We start from the raw sequence: 17,938 nt of genomic DNA, 5'->3' as shown, positions 1-17,938 counted from the left end.
TGAAAGTTCTTCAATTAAACCATCTATGAAAAACCTATAGTTAATATTTTCTTATTGATAAAATATTAATAGTAAGCACTTTCTTCCTAAGATTAAAAACAAGATAAACATTATTTACATTCAACATTATGTTTGAGAATCTGTCCGATTCAATAAGAAAAGAAAAAGACATAGTGATTGGGAAAGAAGTCAGTATTTATTTGTGATGATATGATAGCATATGAAAAATCCTTAGAAATATAAAAAATGGTAACTACTAAAAATCATAAACGAATTGAACAATATTATAGGTTGTAAAATAAACCCCAAACCTCAACATTATTTCTATATATGCTAGCAATGAACAATCGAAAAATAATTTTGAAATACCATTTACAACAGCATCCCAAAACATAAAATATTTAAAATTAACTTAGCGATTTGTAAAACCTACACACAAAAAATTACAAAACATTGCTTTGTAACTTAAGTTAAACAACTTCTCTTCTAAAGAAATGGAAGGATACATCATGTTCACAGATTGGAAGATCCAATGTTATTAAAATAACAATTCTCTCCAAAGTGACCTACTGATTCATGCAGTTTTAATAAAAATTCTGGTACAACTCTTTGTAGAAATGGACGGATTTCTATACAAGCTGATTCTAAGACTTATATACAAATGCAAAGGACCTAGAATAGCTAAAATAATCTTTAAAAAATTCAACATTTAAGGACTTACTCTGACATTAAGACTTACTTTAAGGCTGGGCACAGTGGCTCAAACACAAAATCCTACCACTCTTAGAGCCTAAGATGGGAGGATCACTTGAGGAGTTAGAGACCAGCCTGAGCAACAGCAGGACCCCCCATCTCTTCAAAAATGAAAATATTAGTCAGCCATGGTGGCACAGGCCTATAGTCCCAGCTACACAGGAGGCTGATGCAGAAGGATCACTTGAGCCCAAGAGTTTGAGGTTGCAATGAGCTATGATGATGTCACTGCCATCTATCCAATATGACAAAGTGAGACACTGTCTCAAAGAAAAAAATATACTTAAAATACAGTAATCAAGATAGTATGATATCTAAAGGGGAGATACCATGATTGCAAAGGTGGTTTTCTCACAGCAAAGCTTATCCATTGCACTCAGGATATGCTAAATGACTTCTGTGATTTCCCCAAATGTGGGAAACTCAACTGCATAATTTGTGGTAGCTCACATTAAACTGAAACAGAATAAAATGTGTCCTTTGAAATAAAAAAAGAAAAAGATGCCATGTGAATGAACAAATAGGTCAAAGTAACAAAATACAAATTTCAGCAACAGACCCACAAAAATGACAAAGATCCTAGACAAAGTAGAAAGAGAAAGTCTTTTTATCACATAATAGTAGAACTGGAAATTTCTATTTTAGAAAGGTAACCTATACTTCCCACCGTACACCATTATAAATTTGAGATGTATCATTAACCTGAACACAAAATTAAGACCCTATGGTGCATATTGCAAGGGTACATGTCAAATCTATTAAGTGTAGAGTATAAATGTCTTAACACAACAATTAAGTAAATAAGGCTATGTTAACCAGTTTAATATAAGCATTACAAATTGTATATAAAATCAGCACATTGTACCCATAGATGCATTAATGTATACAGTTATGATTTAATAAAAATAAAGAAATTAATAAATAAATCAACAACAACAAAAAAGCTAAGACTCTCGAAAAATAACTGTATGGTCTTAAGGTACAAAATATTTTAAACAGGACATAATAAAATAGGCCGAATAAAAGAAAAAAATGACAAATTGAACTTCATTAACAATGAAAACTTTTGCTTACCAAAAAACACTTAAGAGGAGGGAGGCAAAATGGCCAACTGAAGCCAGCTTTCGGCAGTGGCTCCCATCCAGAGGGAGAAATTAATGGCCAGAAATAACCAAATAAAGCAGAAGATCAGGAGCTGAACAGAGAGAGAGGATTGATAGGGTCTCATCACCCCTGCTATGACAAGCTGGGACTCCAAGGAAACAAATTTCAGGTACAAAACCCATTCCAAAGAGAATGGGAATCCTCCCCCACCCCACCCCACCAGGAGGGCAGTGTGAGGAGAGCAGTGTGAGGAGAGTAGAGAACAGAGGACCTTTTGTTTCACCAAAGGGGAGAGAATGACTGAGGGTCGGGACTCCCTCCACAGAGAAATACCACTGCAAGCCTAGTCAGTCTCTTGCCTGGGCCAAAAGTTGATCTAATATTCTCCCTACCTTTAAGAACTCCCAAATTCACCCCTCCCCCCTCTTCTGGAGGTCTGGAAGACTACCCCCTGCAAAAACCAGACCATTTGGCAGATTTTTGCTAGGGCAGGGCACTTCAGGAGCTGTGGGGCAGTTGTGCTAAAACTATAACTTTAATAGAAGCAGGGAGTCACAGGGGAGAGAGACTTGCCCCATGTTGAAACAGCATAGCTTGGGACCCACACTACCAGCCACCGGGTATGGCAACCCACTGGCTCCACCCCTAGGCAGCTCGCAGTGTGCGGCTAGACTCCCCATGGGGCTCCTGTGACAGGTGCCCACAGTGGCGAGCTCCCACCCAGCTCCTGCAACCTGCGACCCATGCCTGGCTCCTGCGACCCCCCGTCAGGGAACAGTGAACCCCACCCAGCCCCTGTGACCTGTGGCCCATGGTGGGCAACTCCCCCCCCAGCTCTTGTGACCTGCAGCCTGTGGCAGGCAACTCCTGCTCAGCTCCTGTGACCCATGTGGCCCACAGCCAGCAACTCCACCCTCCAGATCCTGAGACTCGCAGGCCACAGCTGGTGACTCCCACCTGGCTTCTACCCATGGCCTACAATTGGTGACAACCGCCCAGCTAGGAGCCTGTGAGCCATGGCCCGTGGCCAGCAATTCCCATCCTGCTCCTGCGACTAGTGTGACTCCTGCTTGGCTCCTGAGACCCGCAACCCCCAGCTGGTGACTCTACTCTTGGGCTCCCCTCCCAGCTGTTGAGACCTGCCCCTGGCAGCTGGTGGCTCCTGCCCTGCTCCTGCAACCCCTGAGGCCCCCGAGGCCAGCGACTCCACCCTCTGGCTTCCCACCCGGCTCCTGTCACCCTTGCATCTGGTGGCAATGCCCACCAGCTCCCTGCCAGCTCCTGTGACCTGCACATAGCACTACCCCAGACTGACAGCACCACCCCTGACAGTGGCAGTGCCGCCCCTGACAGTGGTGGCAGCTCCACAGTCCCTCCCACTGGGGTCAAACTGAGCTGCCAGTGGACCTCCACTGCCTAGATGCTGAAGACCTTTTAAACCCTCCCACCTGATCAGTGTTTGTGTTGACCAGGACAACTAGTTTGGAAGTCTTCACCTGGGCCAATCACCCAGGGACCCACTAAGGTTGTACCCTGGTTGTGTTGTTGTGGGAGTGTGAGAGTCTCCCCTTCCAGTTGTCTCCTGTGGAGGGGCAGGGTGGCTTAATTGCTTATATATCTCCACAGCTGAGATTTCAGCCCAAAGCCACTGATTCACTAGGATTGGGCAGAGACTAGCTGAATATCAGTCAGGGCCATCTAGCCCCACCACACCAAGCAGGTCCCCAGAGTTTCAGGCTGGAGTTCTGAATGGGATCTTTGTAAAGCTCTAAGGGATAAGCCACCATCACCAGTCCCAGTTTCTTGGTAAAGGGCTGGTTAATTACAACTCCAGGAACCCTCAATTCAGTTTCACCTTGCCAGCTTCTCTAGCCAAACAGTGAAAAATAATCATGGGGCAGAATCAGCAGAAAAGCTCTGGCGACATGAATAATCAGAACAGATCAACTCCCTCAAGGAATGACAAAGGAGACACAACAGAAGATCCCATTCATAAACAAATAGCTGAGATGTCAGAAATCGAATTCAGAATTTGGATTGCAAATAAGATTAACAGAATGGAAGTAAAGATGGAATTATAAATTCAAGGAGCAATTCAAAAGTTGTCTCAAGAATTCAATGAATTCAAAGTCAAATTCACCAAAGATTTTAACACATTGAGGCAAGAACTTGCAGCCCTCAAAGATCTGAGAAATACAGTAGAATCCCTCAGTAACAGAATGGAGCAGGTAGAAAAAAGGATCTCTGACATTGAAGACAAAGATTTTGAATACTCCCAAATTCTCAAAGAGGAAGAGAAGTGGACAGCAAAAATGGATCATGCCCTGAGAGAATTGTAGGACCACTCCAAAAGAGCAAACATTCACCTCATAGAAATCCCTGAAGGAGAAGAAGATGGTCCAAAAGGCACAGATACTCTACTCCAAGAGATAATTGAGGAGAACTTCCCACACATGGCAAGAGATACTGAACTTCAGATAGCAGAAAGTTTCAGAATCCCTGAACGACTCAACCCAAATAAATCATCTTCTAGACACATTGTAATTAAATTCACCAAAGTTAATATGAAGGAGAAAATCCTACAAGCAGCCAGATGTAAGAAAATCATAACCTATGAGGGGAAGAATATTAGAATGACTGCAGATCTCTCTGCTGAAACATTTCAAGTCAGAAGAGGATGGCGATTGACCTTCAATCTCCTAAAATAAAACAACTTTCAGCCCAGGATCCTCTATCCAGCTAAACTGAGTTTCATTTATGACAGAGAAGTTAAATATTTTAATAACATGCACACATTGAAGAAATTTGCCATAACCAAACCAGCTATTCAGGATATGCTCAGACCCATCCTCCATAATGACCAGCACAATGCTCTACTACCAAAGTAAACTTGCTCTGAAATTGTTAACCAAAACCCAATTTCCACAGTGGTGAAAAGGATCAAAATGTCCACTGGACTTTTGAAAAACATGACACCCAAAATACTAGCAGGTTTATCAATACTCTCAATTAATGTGAATGGCTTAAACTGTCCTCTTAAGAGGCACAGGTTGGCTAACTGGATATAAAAACTCAGGCCAGATATCTGCTGCATACAAGAATCTCCTCTTACCTTAAAGGATAAATGTAGACTCAGGGTGATGGGATAGGCATCTGTAATCCAGGCAAATGGAAATCAGAAAAAAGCAGGGGTGGCAATTTTATTTGTAGATACCCTAGGCTTTACACCAACAAAAGTAAGGAAAGACAAGGATGGCCACTTCATTTTTGTTAAGGGAAACACTCAACATGATGAGATGTCAATTATTAACATTTACACACCCAAACAGAATGTTCCTCAATTATAAGGGAGACAGTAACAGACATGAGCAATTTAATATCTTCTAGCACTATAATAGGTGGATATTTTAACAAGCCTTTGGTAGTGTTGGATACATCCTCCAATAAGAAACTAAGCAAAGAAATTTTGGACTTAAACTTCACCATACAACAATTAAATTTAACAGACATCTACAGAACATTTCATCCTAACAAAATTGAATACACATTCTTCTCATCAGCCCATGAAACTCAGCAAATTCAAAAGTATGAAATTATTCCTTGTATTTTCTCAGATCATCACGCAATAAAAGTTGAACTCACCAATAACAGGTATCTGCATATTCATACAAAGACATGGAAACTAAATAACCTTATGCTGAATGATAGCTGGGTCATAGATGAGATTAAGAAGAAAATTGTCAAATTTTTGTAACAAAACAATAATGAAGACACAAATTATAGGAACCTGTGGGGTACTGCAAAGGCAGCCCTAAGAGGGAAATTTATAGTGTTACAAGCCTTCCTCAAGAGAATGGAAAGAGAGGAAGTCAATAATTTAATGGGACATCTTAAGCAACTGGAAAAGAAAGAACATTCCAACCTCAAACACAACAGAAGAAAAGAAATAACCAAAATTGGGGCAGAATTAAATGAAATCAAAAACAAAGGAATTATTCAAAAGATCAATGAATCAAAAAGTTGGTTTTTTAAAAAATTCAACAAAATTGATAAACCTTTGGCCAACCTAACCAAAAATAGAAAATTAAAGTCCATAATATCATCAATCAGAAATGACAAAGGCAAAATAACCAGACACCTCAGAAATTCAAAAAATCCTTAATGAATGCTACAAAAAACTTTATTCTCAGAAACATGAAAATCTGAAAGAAACTGACCAATACTTGGAAGCACACCAACTTCCTACACTTAATCAGAAAGAAATGGAAATGCTGAAAAGACCTATATTAAGTACTGAAATAGATCTGACTATACACAATCTTCCAAAAAAGAAGAGTCTGGGACCAGATGACTTCACATCAGAATTCCACCAAACCTTTAAAGTTTAATTACTTACATTACATTACATTACTTAACCTTTTCTAAAACATCAAAAAAAGGAATACTTCTCAACACATCCTATAAAGCAAATATCACCCTGATCCCCAAACCAGGAAAAGACCCAACAAAAAAAGAAAATATAGACCAATATCTTTAATGAACACAGATGCAAAAATATACAATAAGATCCTAAAAAACAGAATCCAGCAACACATCAAACAAATTATACAGCATGACCAAATGGGTTTTATCCCAGGGTCTCAAGGTTGGTTCAATATACATAAATCTATAAATATAATACATCACATAAACAAACTAAAAAACAAAGACCATATGATTCTCTCAATAGATGAAGAAAAAGCTTTTGATAATATCCAGCATCCTTTCATGATCAGAACACTTGAGAAAATTGGTATAGAAGGGACATTTTTTAAACTGATAAAGGCCATCTACAGCAAACCCACAGCTAATATGATACTGAATGGAATAAAATTGAAATCATTTCCACTCAGATCAGGAACCAGGCAAGGTTGCCCAGTGTCTCCACTGCTTTTGAACATTGTAATGGAAGTCTTAGTCATCACAATCAGGCAAGAAAAGGTAATGAAGGGTATACAAATAGGGTCAGAGGAGATCAAACTTTCACTCTTCACAGATGATATGATTTTGTACCTAAAAAAACCCAGGGATTCAACCACAAAACTCTTAGAAGTGACCAAGGAATACAGAAGCATCTCAGGATACAAAATCAGTACTCACAAATCAGTAGCGTTTATGTATACCAATAATAGTCAAGCCAAAAAAACAGTCAAGGACTCTATTCCCTTTACAGTTGTGCCAAAGAAGATGAAATATTTGGGAATTTACCTAACAAAGGATATAAAACATCTCTATAAAGAGAATTATGAAACTCTGAGAAAATAAATAGCTGAATATGTTAACAAATGGAAAAACACACCATACTCATGGCTAAGAAGAATCAACATTGTTAAAATGTCCACATTACCCAAAGCAATTTACAAATTTAATGCAATCCCTATCAAAGCACCACTGTCATACTTTAAAAATCTGGAAAAAAGGGAGCGGAGACAAGATGGCTGACTGAAGCCAGCTTTCCACAGAGGCTTCCGTCCAGAAGGAGAGTTAAAGGACAGAAATTTAGCAAGTAACCTGGTAGATTTGAGCTGCACCAAGAGAGAAGGTTGAAGAACGCACATCAACCACACCGAGGCAAGCTGCGACCCCAAGGATACAAACAAAAGGTATGAAATCCATCACCAAGCAAACAGGAGTCCCCTCCCCCATGAGAACGGCTCGGAGTGCCCCAAAAACAAACGAGCAGAGTTCAAAGGTCCTCCCACTACACTCCATGGAAGAGACCCTCTAAAAATCAGTACTCACAAAAATCAGACTACCTCCCCTACTAGGGTGCCATGGCATTCTCCTGCCAGACATAAAACTGTATAAAACTGTATATATTCTCTACCTGCAACTCTGAGCTCCCAGCACTCCCCTCCATTCCCACTCTGAGGTCTGGAGGCCTGTCCCCCAGGAGTCCAGATTCTTGGGTGATTTCTTGAGGAGTGTGGACAGTGCTTAAACGTCAGCTGGTCAGTGCTGACTCTGGGGCATGGGAGTGAGGAGAGGACAGTCGGATGAGGGGGAACCACACCGGAACAGCAGTGCACTGAGGCACAGAGCAGCAGCTGTCTTTTAGCAACAATAGGGCTCACTCTCAGATATTCTGAAACCACACCGCCTGCCTCCCTGGGCAACCAGAGGAGGCCGGGCATCTACTCAGGTGACAACCACCACGGAACAGATCTGGGACAGAAACACAGGCCCCATAAGTAAAGCGTTTGCGGGAGGCAGTACCGACCTGGGTGAAGGGCAAGGACTAGAAACATACTCTCAGATCCGGGAAGCTCCCAGGGTGGGGCTGACCCAGAGGACCGCTTTACTGAGCCTAAGATGCACCTGGCCCTCAGGGGATCATCAGCCTATAGACAAAGGAAGACAGGAGGCTAGAACTGACAGGTAACTGAATACAAACCTGCAGGAGCAAAGACAGGGCCTGAGGCACAGGCACTGGGAACTCAAAACAGCTTCTCTTCTGCAGGGGAATGTAACAGGGACAGAAACAAATTCCTGCAAAGTTGTTCTGTTCCGTCAGTAACATCAATCAGGGGCGGGGCTGGAACTGAGTCAACACCCCCCAGCCTCCATCAAGCACCCAAGGTTGTCAGGCCTCACCTCCCCTGCTCAATAGAGGCAGAGCACAGCAGCCTGGTGGAGCAGAATTCAATTTCCTTGTGATTCAGGCAGGTGCAAACCCTTGGAGTACCTGTTCACTACAGGCAACTGGGTCAGCCTACTGCGGGGCTATCAGTGACTGGGTGTGACAGAGGTGAAAGGTGGGGAAGGAGGCATCAACCTTCCCAGACTTATCTATTTGCTGGGTGGCTGACTCCTGACTCCACGCAGCACTGGAGCAAGCCATATGAGACTAGTCACCAGACCCCTGGGATCCAGTTGCCAGAGACCTTTTAAACTCTCCCACCTGAGACAGGTGCTGACTGAGACAATTGATTTGGACCTTTTCAACTGAGCCAATCACCCAAGGATGATTCAGATGGTGCCCTGGGTGTGTGGTTGTAGGAAGGTTGCATTTTCCCTTTTTAATTGTTGCCTGTGGGGGGCAGGGTGAATTAATTGCTGGTATTTCTCCACAGATGAGACTTCAACCCAGAGTAACTGTTTCACTAGGGTCGAACAGAGACCAGCTGAAAACAAGACAGAACCACTTAGCCCCACCACACTAAACAGGGCCCCAGGTTCTCAGGCCATAGCACTGTATGGGTCCTCGACAAAGCTCCAGGGGAAAAATCAAATGGTGTAAAACAATCATGGGGCAGAATCAGCGGAAAAACTCTGGTAACATGAATAACCAGAATAGATCAACCTCCCCCGCAAGGAAAGATATGGCAGATGTAACTGAAGATCCTATTCATAAATAGCTGGCCGAGATGTCAGAAACTGAATTCAGAATTTGGATTGCAAACAAGATTAATAAAATGGAGGAAAATTTGGAATTAGAAATTCAAGCAGCAATTCAAAAGTCAGAATTAGAAATTCAAGGAGAAATTCAAAACTTATCTCAAGAATTTAACAAATTTAAAGACAAATCCACCAAAGATTTTGACACATTGAAGGAAGAATTTGCAGCCCTCAAAGATTTGAAAAATACAGTAGAATCCCTCAATAACAGAGTGGAGCAAGCAGAAGAAAGGATTTCTGACACTGAAGACAAAGCCTTTGACCGCTCCCAAATTCTCAAAGAGGAAGAGAAATGGAGAGCAAAAATGGATTATTGTCTCAGAGAGCTCTGGGATAATTTGAAGAAGGCTAAAATCCACCTCATTGGAATCCCTGAAAGTGATGAAGTGGCCTCCCTGGGCAAAGACGCCCTTCTCCATGAAATTATGAAAGAGAATTTTCCAGACATGCCAAGAGATTCTGAAATTCAGATAGCAAACAGTTTCAGAACACCTGCACAACTCAATTCCAATAAGACATCCCCCAGGCACATCATAATTAACTTCACTAAAGTTAATATGAAGGAGAAAATTCTAAAAGCAGCCAGACGTAAGAAATCCATTACCTACAAAGGGAAGAATATTAGAATGACTGCATATCTCTCTGCTGAAACTTTTCAAGCCAGAAGAGGGTGGTCACCGACTTTTAATCTCCTAAAGCAAAATAACTTTCAACCCTGGATCCTGTATTCAGCTAAACTGAGTTTCATTTATGATGGAGAAATTAAATACTTTAATGACATTCATATGTTGAAGAAATTTGCCATAACCATACCAGCTCTTCAGGATATTCTCAGACCTATCCTCCATAATGACCAGCACAATCCTCTACCACAAAAGTAAACTCCTACAGAACCTTTTGATCAAATTCCAACTTCCACAGTGGCGAAAGGATTAAAAATGTCCACTGGACTTTTGAAAAACTCGATACCCAAAATTTTACCAGACTTATCAATATTCTCCATTAATGTGAATGGCTTAAACTTTCCTCTAAAGAGGCATAGGTTAGCTGACTGGATACAAAAACTCAGGCCAGATATTTGCTGCATACAAGATCACATCTTACCTTAAAAGACTAATATAGACTCAGGGTGAAAGGATGGTCATCCATATTTCAGGCAAATGGTAATCAGAAAAAAGCAGGTGTTGCAATTTTATTTGCAGATACAATAGGTTTTAAACCAACAAAATTAAGGAAGAATAACAATGGTCACTTCACATTTCTTAAGGGTGATACTCAATATGATGAGATTTCAATTATTAATATTTATGCACCCAACCAGAATGCACCTCAATGTATAAGAGAAAGTCTAACAGACATGAGCAACTTGATTTCCTCCAGCTCCATAATAGTTGGAGATTTCCACACTCCTTTGGCAGTGTTGAATAGATCTTCCAATAAGAAGCTGAGCAAAGAAATTTTAGATTTAAACCTAACCATCCAACATTTGGATTTAAAAGATATCTACACAACATTTGATCCCAACAATAACCTTAGTAAATTTAAAGGAATAGAAATTATTCCTTGCATCTTCTAGACCACCATGGAATAAAAGTTGAGCTCAGTAACAACAGGAATCTGCATACTCATACAAAAACATGGAAGTTAAATAACCTTATGCTGAATGATAGCTGGGTCAGTGATGAGATTAAGAAGGAAATTGCCAAATTTTTGGAACAAAACGACAATGAAGACACGAATTATCAGAACCTCTGGGACACCGCAAAGGCAGTCCTAAGAGGGAAATTTATAGCACTGCAAGCCTTCCTCAAGAGAACGGAAAGAGAGGAAGTTCACAACTTAATGGGATATCTCAAGCAACTAGAAAAGGAAGAACATTGCAACCCCAAACCCAGTAGAAGAAAAGAAATAACCAAAATTAGAGCAGAATTAAATGAAATTGAAAACAAGAGAATTATACAACAGATCAATAAATCAAAAAGTTGGTTTTTTGAAAAGGTCAATAAAATAGATAAACCTTTGGCCAACCTAATCAGGAAAAAAAGAGTAAAATCTCTAATCTCATCAATCAGAAATGACAAAGAGGCTGGGCGCCTGTGGCTCAAACGGCTAAGGCGCCAGGCACATACACCTGAGCTGGCAGGTTCGAATCCAGCCCAGGGCCGCCAAACAAGGACGGCTGCAAGCAAAAAACATAGCCGGGTGTTGTGGCCAGCGCCTGTAGTCCCAGCTACCTGTGAGGCAAAGGCAGGAGAATCGCTTGAGCCCAGGAGCTGGAATTTGCTGTGAGCTGTGATGCCATAGTACTCTACCCAGGGCAACAGCTTGAGGCTCTGTCTCAAAAAAAAAGAAATGACAAAGAGGAAATAACAACAGACACCTCAGAAATTTAAAAAATCCTTAATGAATATTACAAGAAACTTTCTTCTCAGAAATATGAAAATCTGAAGGAAATTGACCGATACTTGGAAGCACGTCACCTTCCAAGACTTAGCCAGAATCAACTGGAAATGTTGAAAAGGCCCATATCAAGTTCGGAAATAGCATCAACCATACAAAAACCTCCCTAAAAAGAAAAGCCTGGGACCAGATGGTTTCACATCAGAATTCTACCAAACCTTTAAAGAGGAATTAGTACCTATACTACTCAACCTGTTCCAAAATGTAGAAAAAGAAGGAAGACTACCCAACATTCTATGAAGCAAACATCACCCTGATCCCCAATCCAGGAAAAGACCCAACAAGAAAAGAAAATTATAAACCGATATCACTAATGAATATAGATGCAAAAATGTTCAACAAGATCCTAACAAACAGAATCCAGCAACACATCAAACAAATTATACATCATGACCAAGTCGGTTTTATCCCAGGGTCTCAAGGCTGGTTCAATATACGTAAATCTATAAATGTAATCCAGCACATAAACAAATTAAAAAACAAAGACCGTATGATTCTCTCAATCGATGCAGAAAAAGCTTTTGATAATATCCAGCATCCCTTCATGATCAGAACACTTAAGAAAACTGGTATAGAACGGACATTTCTCAAACTGATAGAGACCATCTACAGCAAACCCACAGCCAATATCATATTGAATGGAGTTAAATTGGAATCATTTCCACTCTAATCAGGAACCAGACAAGGCTGCCCATTGTCTCCATTGCTTTTTAACATCGTAATGGAAGTTTTAGCCACCACAATTAGGGAAGAAAAGGCTATCAAGGGTATCCATATAGGGTGAAAAGAGATCAAACTTTCACTCTTCGCAGATGATATGATAGTATATCTGGAAAACACTAGGGACTCTACTAAAAAACTCCTAGAAGTGATCAAGGAATACAGCAGCATCTCAGGTTACAAAATCAACATTCATAAATCGGTAGCCTTTATATATACCAACAATAGTCAAGTTGAAAAAACAGTTAAGGACTCTATCCCATTCACAGTAGTGCCAAAGAAGATGAAATATTTGGGAATTTATCTAACAAAGGATGTGAAAGATCTCTATAAAGAGAACTATGAAACTCTAAGAAAAGAAATAGCAGAAAATATTAACAAATGGAAAAACATACCATGCTCATGGCTGGGAAGAATCAACATTGTTAAAATGTCCATACTACCCAAAGCAATATATAATTTCAATGCAATCCCTATTAAAGCTCCACTGTCATACTTTAAAGATCTTGAAAAAACAATACTTCATTTTATATGGAATCAGAAGAAACCTCGAATAGCCAAGACATTACTCAGAAATAACAACAAAGCAGGAGGAATCACGCTACCAGACCTCAGACTATACTACAAATCAATAGTGATCAAAACAGCATGGTATTGGCACAAAAACAGAGATATAATCATGGGGCATCATTCACTAGCTTCACAGACTGTTTACCAAGTTTCACATATACCCTTGTAAGATGCACCGCTGGTGTAATCCCACCAATCCCCTTCCCTCTACCCCCTCCCCCTCCCTGCCCTCCCTTTCCCTGTTCCCCCTATTCTTAGGTTGTAACTGGGTTATAGCTTTCATGTGAAAGCCATAAATTAGTCTCATAGTAGGGCTGAGTATATTGGGTACTTTTTCTTCCATTCTTGAGATACTTTACTAAGAAGAATATGTTCCAGCTCCATCCATGTAAACATGAAAGAGGTAAAGTCTCCATCTTTCTTTAAGGCTGCATAACATTCATGGTATACATATACCACAATTTATTAATCCATTTGTGGATCGATGGGTACTTGGGCTTCTTCCATGACTTAGCAATTATGAATTGGGCTGCAATAACCATTCTGGTACAAATATCTTTGTTATCTTGTGATTTTTGGTCTTCTGGGTATATGCCCAGTAGAGGGATTACAGGATTGAATGGCAGGTCTATTTTGAGATCTCTAAGTGTTCTCCATATCTCTTTCCAAAAGGAATGTATTAATTTGCATTCCCACCAGCAGTGCAAAAGTGTTCCCTTTTCTCCACATCCGCGCCAACATCTCTGGTCTTGGGATTTTGTGATATACGCTAGTCTCACTGGAGTTTGATGGTATCTCAAAGTAGTTTTGATTTGCATTTCTCTGATGATTAAAGATGATGAGCATTTTTTCATATGTCTGAAGGCCGCATGCCTGTCTTCTTCAGAGAAGTTTCTCTTCAAATCCCTTGCCCAGCCTGCCATGGGATCCCTTGTCCTATTGTTGCTAATGTGTTTGAGTTCTCTGTGGATTCTGGTTATTAAACTTTTGTTGGAGACATAACCTGCAAATATCTTCTCCCATTCTGAGGGCTGTTTGCTTGCTTTACTTACTGTGTTCTTGGCTGTGCAGAAGCTTTTTAGTTTGATCAAGTCCCAGTAGTGTATTTTTGAAGCTGCTTCAATTGCCTGGGGGGTCCTCCTCATAAAATACTCGCCCATCCCGATTTCTTCAAGGGTTTTCCCTGCACTCTCCTCTAGTATTTTTATAGTTTCATGTCTTAAGTTTAAATCTTTGATCCAGTGAGAGTCTTATCTTAGTTAATGGTGAAAGGTGTGGGTCCAGTTTCAGTCTTCTACAGGTTGCCAGCTAGTTCACCCAGCACCATTTGTTAAATAGGGAATCTTTTCCCCACTGACTGTTTTTAATTGGCTTGTCAAAGATTAAATAACAGTAAGTAGCTGGATTCATCTCTTGGTTCTCTATTCTGTTCCACACATCTACTTCTCTGTAGAAGAAGATCAGGAACCAGACAAGGCTGCCCATTGTCTCCGCTGCTCTTTAACATTGTAATGGAAGTTTTAGCCACCGCAATTAAGGAAGAAAAGGCGATCGAGGGTATCCATATAGGGTCAGAAGAGATCAAACTTTCGCTATTTGCAGATGATATGATTGTATATCTGGAAAACACCAGGATTCTACTACAAAAATCTTAGAAGTGATCAAGAAATACAGCAGCGTCTCAGGTTACAAAATCAACATTCATAAATCAGTAGCCTTTATATATACCAACAATAGTCAAGTTGAAAAAACAGTTAAGGACTCTATTCCATTCACAGTAGTGCCAAGGAGATGAAATATTTGGGAGTTTATCTAACATAGGACGTGAAAGATCTCTATAAAGAGAATTATGAAACTCTAAGAAAAGAAATAGCTGAAAATGTTAACAAATGGAAAAATATACCATGCTCATGGCTGGGAAGAATCAACATTGTTAAAATGTCCATACTACCCAAAGCAATATACAATTTCAATGCAATCCCTATTAAAGCTCCATTGTCATACTTTAAAGTTCTTGAAAAAATAATACTTCATTTTATATGGAATCAGAAAAAACCTTGAATAGCCAAGACATTACTCAGAAATAAAAACAAAGCAGGAGGAATCACGCTACCAGACCTCAGACTATACTATAAATCGATAGTGATCAAAACAGCATGGTACTGGCACAAAAACAGAGAGGTTGATGTCTGGAACAGAATAGAGAACCAGGAGATGAATCCAGCTACTTACCATTATTTGATCTTGGACAAGCCAATTAAAAGCATTCAGTGGGGAGGGTGGCACCTGTGGCTCAAAGGGGTAGGATGCCGATTCCATATGCTGGAGGTGGCGGGTTCAAACCCACCCCTGGTCAAAAACTGCAAAAATATATATATATAAAAAAAAACATTCAGTGGGGAAAAGATTCCCTATTTAACAAACGGTGCTGGGTGAACTGGCTGGCAACCTGCAGAAGACAGAAACTAGGCCCACAACTTTCTCCATTAACGAAGATAGACTCTCAGTGGATTAAAGATTTAAACTTAAGACACTAAACTATAAAAATACTAGAAGAGAGTGCAGGGAAAACCCTTGAAGAAATCAGTCTGAGGGAGTATTTTATGAGGAGGACCCCCCCGGGCAATTGAAGCAGCTTCAAAAATACACTAGTGGGACCTGATCAAACTAAAAAGCTTCTGCACAGCCAAGAACATAGTAAAGAAAGCAAGCAAACAGCCCTCAGAATGGAAGAAAATATTTGCAGGTTATGTCTCTGACAAAGGTTTAATAACCAGAATCCACAGAGAACTCAAACATATAAGTAAGAAAAGAACAAGTGACCCCATCACATCTCTCCACATGTGTTAGTCTATAATACCTTCCCATTAGCCCCCAGAAACTCCCTCTTTTGCTCTTTCCCAATTTTCCTACAAGTCCACTGTTTTCTCCTTTTAGATATTCTTTGCAGGCTCCTCAGGGTCTCTGAATGACTAAATTTTGAATACCCCAGGGCTGCATCCTAAGCAACCCATTCAATCTGTACTTGTACAGACTTGACATATTGCTTCAGTATGGAAATTGCCATAAAGAAATCAGTTAGGGGGTAGGGGAAAATTCTGGCTTTTTCTATCTCAAATGGAACTCCTACTTAGACACCAGAAGCTTCGGAATAGGTGAAATGATTTCTTCATGTGCCAGGTGGAAGACAGGGAAATCCCGTATCAAATTCATAGCTTTTCTTTTGAGGCTTTATTATTCTCAGGCTCCAGTTGCCTGCCCTCCTAACCTCAGTATTTAAATGCTCTTTTTCTCTGCCTGGGCTTGCCAGCTGCCCTTCCTCTGGAATGTCATTGCCCACTTGCGGTGCCTTTGTTCTCACACTACACCTTCTCTGTACCTCCTATCTGTAGCATCTATTCTGTACTCTTTGCAGGCACACGCAGGCAGGGCAGGGCAACAAGCCCATCATGCATGAGAAAAAGCAGAGCAATTAACATCTGTACATTTTATCACATGGCCAAAAATCACCTCCCTGAATGGACTCAACACATTTCCTCTGTCATTATCTACCACTTCTGTATTTTCCCCTCCAATTGCCACTATGCCCTTCCTTCAAAGGTTAGCCAAAGAAACTGGACATGCCACAGAGCTATACCGTGCTAGAAATGAAAAAAATAAAAAATAAAAACAAAGACCAACAGAAAACAAGCAAGCTATAGTACATCTGTGTCTTACATTCTCTTTCTGGCCAATTTAGCACTGCTGATTGACTCTGTACAAGTCAGGTTCGCGTTTTGAAAAGGACATCACCCAAAACCCAGGAAGAGGATTAAAGACCACTCTTCCCCCCAAAATAGGTGACTTGCCATTTACTGGCAGAGTTCCATAACTTGAAGGCTTCCAAACATTTTTGCATGACAATAAATGTAGTTTTCCCTTTGCTTGATACCTTTCCTCTATTAGTATAGTCAACAAGTGAAGAAAGGAAAAAAATACTCTCAGGGAATTAATCTAGTTATTCTTAGTCCAGGCTCTTGCCTGGGCAGATGTACCTTTCATGATTAGGAAGCTGATCACTCAGTGAGCTATGTCTTCACCGAGACAATTTATTAACACCCTTAGGATTTACAGTCTGGAAAATAATGGGTGGTGATAAAAAATTACCTAAATTATTATTTCATTTACTGTATCATTTCTGTTCATTGTTTGTGCTAACTGATACTGAACTATCTCAGCAGAGAGAAGTGTAAATTATTTGCAAGTTCTGGGTGTGTCTAGCTCACCTCCTAGAGATAATAAAGCTCAAGGAATTGACTTATTTTTTTCTCTTCCTTTAGGGCCTGGTACAGGGAAGGATTGGGGGTTTTTGGGGGGGGTTTTTTTGGTAGAGACATAGTCTCACTTTATCACCCTTCGTAGAGTGCTGTGGCATCACAGCTCACAGCAAACTCCAACTTCTTAGGCTTAGATGAGTCTCTTGCCTCAGCCTTCCAAGCAGCTGGGACTATAGGGGCCTGCCACAACACCCAGTTATTTTTGTTGTTGTTGTTGCAATTTGGCCACAGCCAGGTTTGAACCCACCACCCTCGGTATATGGGGCCAGTGCCCTACTCACTGAACCACAGGTGCCAGCCCAGGGAAGGATTGTTTTATGGTTTATTTCTCCAGGGGTATAACACAGGGCTATGCTGTACCAGGTTCCTAAGAGAAAACCAACAAGCCACGTAATCCCCCAGAGACAGAAGGAAGAACAAATGCAGTAGACCCCAGATTTAGACAGTTTTGTGGAAGGTGGAAACTGAATAAGGAGCGGTGACCAGCTTAATTATGTAAAAGAAAGTGAACGCTAAATACCTGTAGCAGAAACAACCAAGAGCAGAAACCTCATCCATACCACGCATTGGAATGGCCT

General features: G+C 40.6%; 1 non-coding gene across 1 annotated transcript; it reads left to right on the top strand.

The window, feature by feature from the left end:
- The first annotated feature begins 1,063 nt into the window (after nucleotides 1-1,063).
- Nucleotides 1,064-1,231, top strand: LOC128568332 (U1 spliceosomal RNA). The gene has a single exon (XR_008375136.1). It is a non-coding gene; the product is annotated as a U1 spliceosomal RNA (small nuclear RNA).
- Nucleotides 1,232-17,938: the final 16,707 nt, after the last annotated feature.

This window comes from Nycticebus coucang, chromosome 16 (genome assembly GCF_027406575.1).
Source record: "Nycticebus coucang isolate mNycCou1 chromosome 16, mNycCou1.pri, whole genome shotgun sequence".
Lineage (NCBI taxonomy): Eukaryota > Metazoa > Chordata > Mammalia > Primates > Lorisidae > Nycticebus > Nycticebus coucang.
This window is presented reverse-complemented; position numbering and strand designations above follow the sequence as displayed.